We start from the raw sequence: 15015 nt of genomic DNA on the forward strand, positions 1-15015 counted from the left end.
TTTGGAGACAATAAATTACAGAAATGTTTCAGAATAATGGTATATGAGAAGCAAACTTGCTTCAAAACAAGTGAATTTCTAATTTGTGAAAAATAAAGAGATGTAGAAATTGAATGCCATTATAGAAGATAATATCCGTAAAGTGTGAAAAAGATTACATATCTTGGCACACAGTATTCATTATTTTCCAAAGTAAGGTGTCCAATACATAAACATACAATTGTAACGTTTTTAGATTATAAATACACAATCCTTATGCACATATGCTAGAAAAAAGAAAAAAAAATACATACAAAAAGAATCTAGATTTGTTTGAATTCAAATTTTTATATTGTAAAAATTAATATTTTGGAAGAAAATGAAAGTAATTACATAACTTTTAAGAAATGAATACAATAAATGGTTCAAACTCATTCTTATCATCCTGCTTCCCAATTTCCCAGCCTTCTTTGAAGCTAGGAGCTCTCTTCTGTCAGGTTTCTCCTCAATGGTTGCTCAGGATAATTTAGGTTGGGTATAACCACAAAAATACAGTTACCTGGCTGTGACCACTTTACCTTTTTTACATGAAATTTAACATTTAATCTTTTTTTAAAATTAATTTTATTTTTTTAAAGAGAGAGAGAGAGAGAGAGAGAGAATTTCAATATTCATTTTTCAGTTTTCAGCGGACACAACATTTGTATGTGGTGTTGAGGAACGAACCCGGGCCGCACACATGCCAGGCAAGCGTGCAACTGCTTGAGCCACATCCCCAGCCCAACATTTAATCTTAATCCACAATAAAACACACACTTCATATTTCTGAGTACATTAATTTCCTTTCCTATGACTGGCTCATGCTATTATTTACACAGCATGTCTAAAATCACCCCTGCAAATCACGCAGAAGAATGAAGAAACTGTAGGTCTTTAAGAGGTGTTGGGTATTTGTCTGCAATTCTAGAAGTTCTAACTCTGCTAATTAGAGTTATGTGGCAACAGAGTCAGAACCAGTTATGTTCCCACAGACTGTATCAGTTACCTCCTGACCAGGATCAGGGTAGACTTGAATCCTTTTTAGGGGGATTCTGAGATTTGGTTTCATTCCAGGATAGGTCATGAGGAGGCAGAGATATTAGGGCTAAGACAAGCCAGAAATCAGCAAACAGAGGCGGTCTAGTTGGCCACAGAAGTCCCCAGAGCTGAACAAACTCAGAGAGCTGCTCACAGGCCAACAGAGAAGGTACTTGCTGAGCCTGGACCTTGACTGTATCTTGATTAACTGCCTCAGATATTGCACTCAGGAAGGTCACAGGCTTTTCTGAAGTGGTGGGTTATTTCTTGGGTCCCAGGTTCTGGACTGCTTCTTATGCCCATTGGTAGTGCACAGGACTCTTTGTTGGAAGACCACATAAATCTGTTCAATTTTGCTCCTCTGTCCAGCATAATAGGACTTTTGTCTCTTTTCCAAATTCAAACTGCACTCACTTTCTGGACAGTTCCATGTTTGAATTTGGCTGCTGTCTTTGGAAATGATTTTCCTTTACCTAGATTCTCTCTCATCTGAACTCAACTTTTATTCTGATCTAGCAATCTGGATTCTGGTGTTGAGATTAGTTTCTTTGGAATTTTCATTTGGATTGGGTTCTGATTCTTGTCTTTGGATGCAGCTCTCACTGGAAATAGGAAGAGAATATCGTACCTCTTTCCAATGGTTTGTCTTTATATGATCCCCTTCCTTTAAAAGTGGTGGGTTATCAGGGCTTTAGTGCCTCACCACTTTCTCTCTCCTATTGTCTAGAAACCAGAGAATTCAATGAGTACCTCTGCGAGAATAATGTCCAGGGGACCAATATATCTTAGTAGAGTCTGGGCAAGCCTATTAAGAATCTGATGACCACTTCTGTCAATGAGAACATAATGATGGTTCCCTGGTTCTAGCTATAATTTGCTGGGCTCCCATCCTGCCACCAGGCCTCCACACTGTGCATAGTACCAGCTGCTACCCCACCTCAAGTCTCAAGTCCCCACAACATGGCACTAGGGAGAGGCTGATGGGAAAAGGCACCACTTTACTTTTATCTTTGCATATACATTCACAAAATGTTAAATAGTTTGATATTTAAAATATTTTAAAAATTAATAGTTGTTTTCTGACATGCAAATACATTTATAATATAGTATTTGTGTTTATTATTATAGTGTTTGAGGTCTCAAGTCCACATATATGACTGTATTGATTATATATATATATATATTACTTTATAGATAAAGTACTTTATTTTTTTCTCTTACCCAATAACATATCTTAATTTAGGCAGTAGTATAAAATAAGAGTTATTCTTTTCAGTTGGAAAATATAAAAGCTAATGGATTATTGTCCCAACATTTCTAAATCAGAGTATGGAAACAGTTTAAGTGATGAAATCATTCATTACTACATGTTTACACCTGAACTATCACATCCACATTTGCCTTACCTACTACACAATTATCATAATCTCTGGAGCTACTCTCATAACTCTGATTAACATTTATATGAACCATGGGCTTCATAATGCACAGCTGACAATGAACCCTGTTGTTTTATCTCAAGCCAATAATAACACAAGTGTAATCAAGAAGGTAGTTTGTGTTTTTAGGAACTGTGGTCTGGAGAGGCTGGGTTGCCATTGATAATTTGAACCCTAGGCTTATACTGAAATAGAACTACTTCTGCCTCCAAAGCAGACAGGATGATTGAATTTAGTATCCAAGGATTATGCAATAAGATTGTTTTTCAATTCCAGTATTTAAAAAATAATAAAAAAAAACTTTTCATATTTAAAGCCTCTGAGGTGAATCTTTTTAATACAAAGAACATGTCATTTATCTCTTTTTTTTATTTCCATATTTCTCAAAATAATGTCCCTTTATCTTATTTCTTGGCCTCTCCCAGTTAATTTAGTTCTTAGTTCCCCAAATAAAAATTGTAAAAACCATCCAGGATGAAGTAGCATCTGATTATGGTGTTATGAAGACTTTTATCTCTTTATCAGTTGTATTTTTTAATACTAGATTATAAGCAATCAAGTATTTTGTGGGCTAAAACAAGGTGAAAATGAATGAAAACATAGAGGAGATCAGAATGAAAACCCTAAACTTTGATTCATTAGATACATCATAGGATATAAAAAGCCAAGTTCATATTAATGTGGACCCGAACGTGGTTAAGTGCATGTTAACTATTGGCTGAGAACCTTTCTAGTCACCTTATGCATTGTTTTTGGAAGAAGTAATCATGCATCTTGTGGCTTCCTTTGAATGCTTGCAATCAGTGCTGTCTCATCACCTTCAAAGTTCAACCTCCAAGTTTCTTTTCATCTCACCTAACTACAGTCTCAGGGGTTTTTTTTTTGTTGTTGTTGTTTGTTTGTTTGTTTGTTTGTTTTTTAATGCTTCAGCCACACTGGAATTTGTGGGATTTGTGTTCTGGAATTTGTGTTCTTCCTTGATGCATCTGTTTCCTGACATAGTTGTGCCTCCTGAGTTCCTTTTGATTTGTCAATTCAGATAACTTTCAGTCTCATTGTAGGCAAAATTCATATAGGAGGATAATACTGGGGCAATGTGTCTTTTTTTAATGCTCTCATAACCCATATATAACTCCACTTTCTAACCAACTGATTGAGGGAAGGAGAATGATCTATTATTTTATGTTCTGTTCACAGTTGATGGGTGATATTTAGTAGCTCTTATAGATTTTCTTAATACCTGAAGAATTGTGATTTTATTTTATAGGTTAGAGATGGGAGTAAATGATATTTATGTTAATAAAGATAAGTTTTATTACACCTCTCTGGTAAATGTATTGGAATTAACAAAAATTGTGACAGAATTCAAACTAATTTGGAATAAGAAGTGGAGTTTTGTCAGAGGAAAGAAATAGAAGAAAAGTCTTTTCAAATAAACTATGTCAAAAGAATTGGAAAAAGGAAAGTCAGCAGAGATTTTAGTATTAAACTATTCTGCTATGAACATTTTTTACACATCCTTAATTCAAAAGCACCCTTCAACTTTTTAGAAGATGTATTATAACAAGTTCTTTTGCATTTCCATAGTCATGTCTTATTTACTGCTAATGATATCAACTTAAACATTGCCTGTAAAAATTAAAAGCTTAAAAGTAATACAGTATTCACATACTAATATTCAACAGAATTTCTGTGTGCTTCAGGTTTTCAGATAAGACAAAATGTTTGGAAATATAAACAAGAGAAAATTGTTTGGGAAGAGAAAAAATAAGCAAACAAACATGTTATGGAGAGGTCATTATATTTTAGCACCAAGGTATTCATTATTCTATGACTAGTCTTAGCCAAAGCTGTTAATATGTTCTTAAATTAATAATAAAAAGATTGCACTCCATTCAAACTCAACATTAGGATGGATATCCTCTTTTGATCAGGCCACAAAATAAAGGCTAATTTTATGGGAGTGTATAGGTAGTATTCATTTCTTGGAGGCCCAAAATAAGAATAGGAAAAAGAATAAATATTTGTGTGGAAGAACATTGTGGTTGGTTCTTCCAGTGATTTTTTTTCATAGCCACATCATCCTTTTTTTCAGACCTATGAGAGGAAGACCGTCCTCCATGGTGTGCCCTGAGTCAAGGCCATGCGGATGACTGGATGATAGACTAAGGCCAAAGTCTTTCACTGCTCCTGTGGGATCTGGGGGCTTCAGTCCTCTATTCCCCTGTCCTGACAGTGCCTGAAACCTCATGATGAGATAGTTATGTCATAATCAGGTAGAAATTTTGTCAACCTAGGGTTCCTATGACATAAGGAGCAAACCCTTTCAATGAACAGTATTGAATAAAAATATGAGAAATAAGCCTTTGTTGTTTTATGTCACTGAAAAATTGTTTCCTTACTACATCATATCCATGCAAAAGATGTGTGTCCCAAACATATATGCATATTGCATATGTTTGTGTGTGTACATGTATATATGTGAGTGCACAGACTTCGCTTAATTTTCTTATCTCTAGATGGTAGATACTTATGCAATTTTTCTGGTTTGGGCTTCTTGAAGGTGCATTTTTTTTCACTTTAGATGGCATGCCATATATGTAGAATAACATAATCAAGTATTCAATCAGTATGAAATGACTGGTCTTTGGTTAAAAAAAACGGAGTGGAATGAGGCTTGGATTTTTATATTCTGATTAGGTCAAGAACCATAATTTTAATCATATTATCGACCTTAGATATTTTTGTTTCCTGTTCAGTAAAAATCATGGTTTACAAATTTTTTAGGGAGAGTAAGAATATGTGTATTTTGTAAAACATGTTCACATAAATTAAGCATTTTAATTTAATATGGAAATAAGCAATATCAGAAAAAAAGAACAGTTAATGAATTGTAATCTTTTTATGTTTGACAACATTTTGGAGTATCAAAAGCAGATATAAAGCTTAAAAGGGGTCTTATACATGTTTTTAGAACTTAACTACATAGGATTTATCTTTTGAGTGTCTAGGAAAGTGCACATTAATGGATACCACTGAGACACTTTTCTTGCCCAACTTGTAACAAGACTCAAGTGTGACCTGAATGGATCCCTGGTGCTTGGATTTATATTCCTCTCAGAGGCATTGGATATTGTATTTCACTACAAAGAGCTAAAAACATTGCGATCATTATTTATAAATCTTTTAGAAAAATGCATTTTCTTAGCAGCAACTATGGCAACAGGGAACTTGAAATGACACTGGAAAAGAATTGAGCTTAGTTGCAATGGGTAATGTACATGAGATTTATATTCTATCACTACCTGTATTTTAAAACTGGAAAAATTAAAACAAACATTCAGTATATATGATTATTTTCTTTATTTAACCCATGTGCTGTTGCACTGAAGTAACATTAAAATATTGTAACATAAAGTATAGTTATGTGATCATCATGAAAATTTGTAAACATTAAAATGACTCCACGTGAATCAAAATCATCTCATTTCCATTGTACAGAAACTTTACACTTTTGCAATAATGCTAGCATTTCTAGTCATAGTGCTTATATTACTGTCATTTATTATAAATTTAATAAACTTTCCAGAAATGAAAATGTGGTCATTCTTTTGCAGTATTAAATTTAAAGCAAGCAGGAGGGTTTTTTTTCACACATTAAATGACACACTTATAATACCCTTTTATATTACTTGAAGCAAAGAATATTGACAAATCATCATCTCCAGTTCTATCACTTGACTATTATTGTATTAGTTTGCTTGAGCTATCATTACAGCTATTGCAGATTGTGTGTGGGTGTATGTGTGTGTGTATCTGTGTGTCTCTGTGTGTATGTGTGTGTTACACACCAGAAATATGTTTTCTCATGCTTCTGGAGGTTTAAAGGTCCAAAATGAAGGTATCAGCAGGGCTGATTTCTTCTGAGGGCTGGGATGCTATAGCACTATAGTGTGGTCAAGGCCTGGCTTCCTGCCTTAAACACTGTAGTCTTTCCCTTTCACACAGATGGTCACATTGGCTTCATTTTGTGTCTGTTGTGAACAAAATTATTTGTTCCTTTAGAGACCCTAATTTGAAACACAGTCACTTACTGTGTTATTTGGGGGTAAGATAAAATGATTTTAGGGGATAAACTTCAGCCTATAACAATTGTATTTAATTTAATAATATAACATGTTTGAAATATGTTTTCAATGCTCTTATTATTGTTCTACAAATTCTATAGTAAATATCTTTATAAATATCTTTGTAGTTAAGTCTAGATATAAAACTTAACTTTTTTTAGACTTTTTTCCTCAACATGTATAAAAAATGTTAATATTTCATAAGTTTTGATGTTTGTTGAAAAAGTCTCAACCTGAGAATTCATAGATTTTTGTGGATATAATATATTGGAGCCAACTTTTGACAATATCTTTTCTAATACAAATGATTAGATATTTTTAAAAGTCAACATTTGAAGGGCTGGGAGTATATCTCAGTGAATTGCCTACAATTCACAAGATCCAATGTTTGACCTTCTCAAATCACCATATACACAGTAATAATTATATTACTATAATGATATAATATATATTAATTATTAATATAACTATTATAATTATATTATTATTCTCTATTTTGTTAGGGAAATAAAATAGTATATCATTAATTCAAATTTTAATTCCAAAATACTAAATACATTAAATTATTTTTATATAAATAATTTCTCTTTTTTTTTCTGAAGGAATTACCTGCTCAACCTTTTTTCTATTTTTTTCCTCAATTTTTATATTTGGTAACTTACATTTTTTGTAATAAATTACATTCTTTGTAATAAAATATGTCAAATCATTTTCAAGGGTTTGTTATGTGCCCGTTACTTTATTTATGGTATGCTGTTTCTGTACAATTTTTTAAAAATTATGTACTAGATACAAAAGACAAAACATTTTTCTACAATATTTAGTTGATTTGGTGGTTTGGCTAATTTATATAAAAAATGCACATTTTTTGGACAAGAATATACAACTGTATTGTGCATGTTCTTCTGATATCAATATCATCATTTATAAATTGGAATTTTGCCTGCTTAAAGTTCTTTGCTTCAGGCCTTGTACTCCCTAGGGTGAACTGACCACTCACTCATATTTCCTTCTTACTTGCTTGTGTCCTGAGTGCTGCCTTTTCTCATGTGGATATAAAGAAAGTGGGGCTGGGGACACTCTCTATGCCTCAGAGTGGAACACTAGTTTGATGCCTATCCACCCTCCAGCTCTGAGCCAGATCGCACAGGGAGGCAAAGGCTGAGCTTCTGTGCTTTCACTGTGGTTCTGTCATATGGAAAGACCTGATCCAAGGACGAGAAAAAGGGTTCCTGGTACTTCAGCCCTTATCACAGCTCCATGAAGTACTAAAAAGGGATGCCTCAGTATTCTGGCACTAGTAAATTCTGTTTTAGTTTTTGTTTGTTTGTTGTCTTTTCCACTGCTTTTTGTGTTTTGAATCATTATGAAAGTTTTCTTCAATCATTTTACATGCCACAAGGGGGCTGTAGAAGCCCCTTCTGTGTATTTTACTATTTATTAAAAAAAAAAAAAGACTCCTTTACATGAATTTTACATCATAATAAAAACAATAGACAATGTGACCCTTGCAGATCTATAAAAGTTAGCTAATATTTAATAAGGCATTATTTACTTGACTTATAAAGAACACCCTAATTATTCTATAGTCACCACAATTAATTATGCACTGATGAGGCCACTCTCTCTTATTTAGGAATCTTATCTAAAAACTCATAGTTAGGTGTAAGAAAAAACTACAAATGGACATGAGAGGGATCTGTAGGAATTCTCCTCATTCACAAACTGGTTACTATTTTCTTTTTCTTTCCTATGCCATGGATCAAAGGATTAACTAATTCTTTTCCTAGGAAGCCTGGATTTACTGTTCCTGTAGCCAAGAGAAACTGTTTCTTAGGGCAGCTGTCTTAGGAAGTTTTAGATTTTTTACTTTAATAAAAGAGTCAAGAGATCCAGACTTTAAAGTAAATTAAAGCAAGGTAATGACAAAACTTTTCCTCTTTGATGGTTCTCCTGTTCTAATTTCATCAGATTTCAAACTATCCACGTTGGTAATACCTTGTGAGGATATTGCTACTTCAGGACTGACTGAAGATCATATCGTGATATCCAACTAAAAGATATACATGTATATGTATGTGTGTATATATATATATATATATACACACACACACACACATGTGTACATATATATGCCAAAAGGATTCCATAAGGTTTTAATTTCCAACTATGCACACTATGCTGCAGAATTATATATGACATATAAACATGCAATTTGTAAGAAACTCAAAAAGAAAAAAGTATATTCCCTCTTTCACTAATTCATCAAGAGACAAGTAGATTAGTCAGTCATTGGGAGTGCTATCACCTACTGTTCTGTGAGGCTCTGTTATTAAGGAGAGTCTAAGATAAACAGGTGGTTCAAAAATTATTTTATATAACAATTACTAAAGGCAAGTTTAAAATCAATTTCCAGATATCACCCCAGACTTACTCAATCACTCCCTAATGGTGCAACCCAAGCTCTGATGTTGTATGAAAGTTCTAGAAGCAATTTTTATCTCCCACCAGAGTTGAAAACCACTGTGAAAATTGATCAAACAAAATTACAAACTAACAATGCAATTGGTCAATCCTCTCCTCAATTTAGCTCCTGAAATTTGCAATTAATTAATAATTGCATTCACCAGAAAACATCCTGCTGTTCTCATTGGAAGGAAAAACATAACTTGAATAAAAATAATCCCACTTACATTTTGTTTTCCAACACATGATTAAATTTGAATCTTGTTTTATTATTCATTTTTACTCTGCTATATCATTGATGGTTAGTATTGATTAAGATCTTTAAAAACACCTAATATAAATTTTACATATATAGGAGATAATAAAAACTGTTGCTATAAAACATTAGACAAAACATTGCACAAGAATATTCATATATCATAGAAAAAAATTTAACTTTTAGTAAAACAGTGGAGGGTTTTCAATCTTGCCAATTATAAACTAAAAGGAATAACACATGTATTTTTAATAAGACATTCTATTGGGTCATTTGTAACAATTCAGATCAACCATAAAGAAGGACAGTAAATGCATGGATGGTTCTTAATTATCATGATATATGTACGCAGACATCGCAATCAGTTTTTCTGAAAAAAGAGCTCTATTGAGATATAATTCACATATCATGCAATTCACCCAAAGTATACAGCCCACACATTTGTAGCCAAATGATCTTTCCTAATTGGCTTATTTGTTTTCTTCATTACTACATTATGAGTAGTGAAGGATAATTAATTCAACTTGGAAACAATTCACAGAAGGTTTCTGGACTAAATAATTGACTCTTCAAAATTCAGCCTCTAAGAACCACGAGTGGTTTTCCTTCCGTCTGGTGGTAGAATATTTGTTCAAGCCATCTATTTCAAAAAAACAGAGTGCAGGAAAAATAAAAGCTTGTCTGAGTAAAACCAGAACATTATTCTTCACAAGACCCTGAGAGTCTTAAAAAGTGGGCAATATTTTAAAAGAGTTTATACAATATATGTTATTAAAAGAAAAACTTCTAACCTTTCAAAGCAAACATGTTGAGATATATAGAGAGATACGGCAACACATTGTCACTGAGAGGACAAGATGTTGATGATGATGATTTTTAGAGATTTATTTGAAGACCACATAGTCTATTAGTCCATGAAAGTGATGTCTTGTAGAAAATATGGCATTACTTTATGTTTAATTTGCAGAAGTGATTCTTTACAACTCATTTACTTTAACCAAAACTGTTATCATAGCTAGAAGATTTGTACTAATCATTTGATACTACTATTTACATGGAAAGCCAAAATTTTAAACTTTGTTTAGACTCCTAGCAGAACACAAAATAATTAAGAGTTAATAGTCTTTACTTTTATAAGGTAGGATCATGACCAAGTTGTACCAAAGACTATATGTGTCATTTTTGGGCTAAGTGTTTAGTGAATAGCTCAATTCTTCATTTGTGATATGGGGTTTATAATAAATAGCATATATGATTGTAATGAAGGATAAATTATAACAAGCACACATCATTCAATAGAGGTCCTAGCACATAGGAAGCCCTTGAAAAATAGCAGCTATTGCTGCTGTAAATCCGATCTATGCAGGCATCAGGCATGTTCTCTGATCAGTTAGTACTTCTTAGAAAAGGACCTAAGGGTCTGGGGTTGTAGCTCAGCAGTAGAGTGCTCAACTAGCATGTGCCAGGCACTAGGTTTGATACTCAGCACAACATATAAATAAATAAATAAATAAATGTATTGTATCCAAAAAACAACCATATATATATATATATATATATATTTTTTTTTAAAAGTCCCTGAGGCATATAATTAATATGCATGTGTGTGGGTTCACTTCCTGCTTATCCATTACCCTCATGTATTTGATTAGAATGGCAACTTGCACTATACAGTATCTGACTTTTTCCTTTTTTTTTAATTTTTAAATGGGATAACAAAGTCATAGTGTGTCCCTTTTCAAACTGTTTAGACTTTTCAGTTTGTTTAGGGCCAACCGCCCTAATATGAACCTATCAGAAAAAAAAATACTCTTTACATGTTTTCAATATACTATGAAATAGATGTATCATGAAATATTTAATGTTGCTTTTCTGTTCAACTTTACATTTTAAAACAGTTTTTTTTAAGAAAGTGGATGAATTTTATGCTTCCTAATTTTATAACCATGAATGTTGAGTTTGTAATTTTGACTTTATATTATAAAGCAATTAAATTTGAAAATGTAACAATAGCATAGTGAATGAAATAAATTATTTCAAAAGAGAATTTAAGTAGGCACTGCCAACATAAAATATTATCAGTAAGTATTTTAGAAATAAGAATGGCATTTCATGAGGTTTTACCCTGGGATGGTATATGTTCTGGAAAGATTTTATGCTTGTGTCATTATGTCACAGAGACTATATTAAGTAGTAATTACTACTAACAAAATGTAATATTGCACAAATTACCAGAGCCATCCTTTTTATTAACATGACTTGATAAAAAATAAAAAAGCTATTGCTAAAACCATCACATTAATATCCCTCTGAGATTTAAACTATAATTGCAGTCACTTTTATTCTGCCCCATGAGACATAAGAGGAATGCGGGAGGCAGCTGGCAATCCACTCGTGTAATTATATTTCTCCCTATGTTTGAATTATTAGGCTGAAGTTTTGCTAATAGAACTGTAAACGAATAGTATCCCATTACCTTCATATTAAACTTGGTTATTTTCAGACCGTAGAAAGATTTCAAACACAGGGATGATATTAGATATTGTGTGTCTATGACCTCTACTCACAACTTATCAGTAACAGGGAGAAGTTAAGGAATTGTAAGAAATAAAGGAAAGTTAAGATATAGCCTAACAAAACCTCAAAATATGAAAGTCATGGAAGACTCACCAGGAATGAGAAAAGGTGAAATCATTGGAATACTATTTTAGACTTATTTCTTTAGTTTCTATGCCATCTAGGTAGAAAAAGAGAGCTAAGCAGAAATAAGCTCATTTTCCATGCATCAGAGAAGCAATAGAGGAATAGATAGAAATAAAGACATACTTTTCTAGTCATCACAGCAAACTCACATTAGGGCAGTAAAATTCCCATCAAAATATTTCAAAATGAGTTTCAAATTTCAAGTAATAACCTACACACGTAATAAAAAAAATAAAGAACTGAGTCACAGTACTACTTGTTCTTGATTCCATGGGGCATTATTTTAGTTATTCTTATTTATTTCAAGAAATAATAAATTCCGCTCTTTATTTTTAACATTAAAGTTTTGTTACATAAAATGTATACTATGTTTAGTGTTAATAACCGAACCTTGTAATTCAGATACTGATTTCCTTGCAAATGGCTCTCAATAAAACGTTAATCACGGAACACAGGAGTTCCTCTGACACAGTGAATATAATAATAAAAAGAAAAAGAAAGACACACAGGTTTGAAATCAGAATATACCTAACAGTGTTGTCAAAATAAAATAAAATAAATAAATACCATAGTCTCTATGGGAATGGGGAAGTATTTTCAGCAGATATTAGCTCATATTCTCTCTGATTTGTAAGATCTCAGGAGAATTCTTACAGCAGCATGAAGATTCGTGCTGGCAATAGTAGGTGTAGCTACTCAATCTACTAACACCCTTGGTGTGCCTTCTGCAGTATTTTCTACTGAAATGTCTTCAAACACACATCCTTTCCTGAGACTGTGAAATGCATATGGGGGAACTGCTGTCAGAGGGATACTCAGAAAGGAATGGGATAGGGCTACATTACGTGAAGAGTGTGTTAGGATAATGCAGTCTGTCAATACAATCTAGCATTTGGTTGAAGACCACCCTGCTTGGATGGGGGCAAGAGAAAGAAACAAGGATCTGAAGATATAGGCCAGCAGTAGAGCAAGGGCTTAGCATGGGGGAGGCCCTGGGTTCAATCCCTAGCCCAAAAGTGGTCAGGAGTGGGGAGAAGGAAACAATATGGTACAGAAGGCTGAAGCATTCCCTGTTTAGGGTAGGGTGTATATACTCAGCTTTCTATTATCCAAGTCCTGTTTTCTTTTACTGGATGATTCCAATGTCCCTCTCTATAGGGCTCCGGAGAAATCTTTCTAAAATATACCACTGAAAGTTTTGATTACCTGCTTAAAATTCTTATGTCTATATTCTCTTCAGAATTAATTGCAATTGTCAGAGGTTGGTATTTGAAAGTGGATTTGACTAAGGTTGAAGATTTTAACAGAGTAGGTGCTTCTCATTTATATTTTTTAACAAGATAACACTCCTTTTGATAGAGAAGAGAGAAAAGTAATGCAGTGAAACAGGTGTTATCCATGTGAGTGATGGGACACTAACAGGGTCAGATTATTGGCTCAAACCTTATCAAACACACATTCATCTCCCAAAAGACACACCACTCCATCCTCATCGCTTCTGAACAGTGCTGATCATGTAGTATACATTCTACAAAGTTTTGTTGAATAAAAGAATGGAGTTCTTATAAGAAGTGAATTCCAGTTTCCTAAATCCAGAAGAAGAGGTTTGGAGTTTAGTAGCAAGAGGTCCTTCACGTAGGTTACTTAACAAAACTTCTCTTAACCATGAATAATTTAAAAATAAATGGCAAAAAATAAATGGCAGACTGATGCCATGGTTTGAATATGAGGTGTCTCCCCCCACAAAGATCCTATTAATACAGTAATAGTAAGAGATAAAAAGATTAGATTGTGAGAGTGGTAGCCTAACCAGTCCATCTTAATTTGATTGGACTGACTAGATAGAAACTGGTGGCAGGTGGGATATGGCTGGAGTAGGTGGATCACAGTGGGTATACCCAGAAAGGGTGCATCTTCCTGTGGTTCCTTCTTCCCTCTCACCTTTTCTCTTTTTCCTGACCTGCCATTAGCTGAGCAGCCTTCCTCCTCTGGGCCCTTCTCCTATGATGCTGCCTCACTTGGGCCCAGAGCAATGGAGTCAGCTTCCTATGGACCGAGACCTCTGAATTAAATAAGGCCCAAATAAACATTTCCTCCTCTAAGTTGTACTTGTTGGTTATTTTGGTCACAGCAATGCAAAAGCTGACCAAAACACTTGAAAAAAATACTTGAGACTTTTGAATACAATCAAACAGAAAAACCAAGAGTTTATTAATCTGTTTTATTATAATGGCTATCGGACTTTGTGTACTAAGGCCAGAAAAATAAAAAAAATTGAATTAATGTGTTAACTACCATATTAGTATTTAATACTGAGATATTAGTATTTAATCAGTTATCATGCTCAATACTTTCAATACACTATCTCCTTTACTGTATAAATAAACATGTGGAATTTGTATTATGTTTATTTTATATATAAATAAACTTAGGTTTGTAGTGATAAACCTTTTCCAAGATCACACAGTTAGCCCACAGTCAGGACAGTTCAAATTCATGCTTTTTTGACAACAAATCTTCTTAAAATATCATAATATATTTAATTTTATTAAAGCAATGCCGTTCAAGGTCCCTTTATAATATGCCAACAATTATGTACAGTCTAGATAGTCAATACTTTCATTCATGCATTGTACATTAGTTCTTCATAGAATGTAATATAACATGTCTGTATGAAAGGAAGGGAACATCTTTAATGAACATCAATTTCTGCAAATGTTGGGTCATGTAAGGTAAGGCAGAAAAGACACACAAAAAAATTATTTGGGATTATTATTTAATCATTGTTTTCTAAATTCAAAACAATTAATTCAAAACTATTGTACCATCAGTAATCAAGCTTTCTTTGTTGAATTACACACGAATTGTCAAGTCTATTATTTTTTCTGTTAGAAATACTAAGTGTATATTTCATAAAAATTAAATTGCAAACAATTCTGAGAACCTTAGGAATATGTTCAAAGGTGTG

General features: G+C 33.2%; 1 pseudogene; it reads right to left on the reverse strand.

Annotated features, from left to right (window-relative positions):
* Positions 1-1037: 1037 nt before the first annotated feature.
* The window catches only part of LOC114099475 (protein FRG2-like), a 120596-nt pseudogene continuing 106618 nt past the window's right edge, over positions 1038-15015 (reverse strand).

This window comes from Marmota flaviventris, chromosome 14, assembly GCF_047511675.1.
Source record: "Marmota flaviventris isolate mMarFla1 chromosome 14, mMarFla1.hap1, whole genome shotgun sequence".
Classification (NCBI taxonomy): domain Eukaryota; kingdom Metazoa; phylum Chordata; class Mammalia; order Rodentia; family Sciuridae; genus Marmota; species Marmota flaviventris.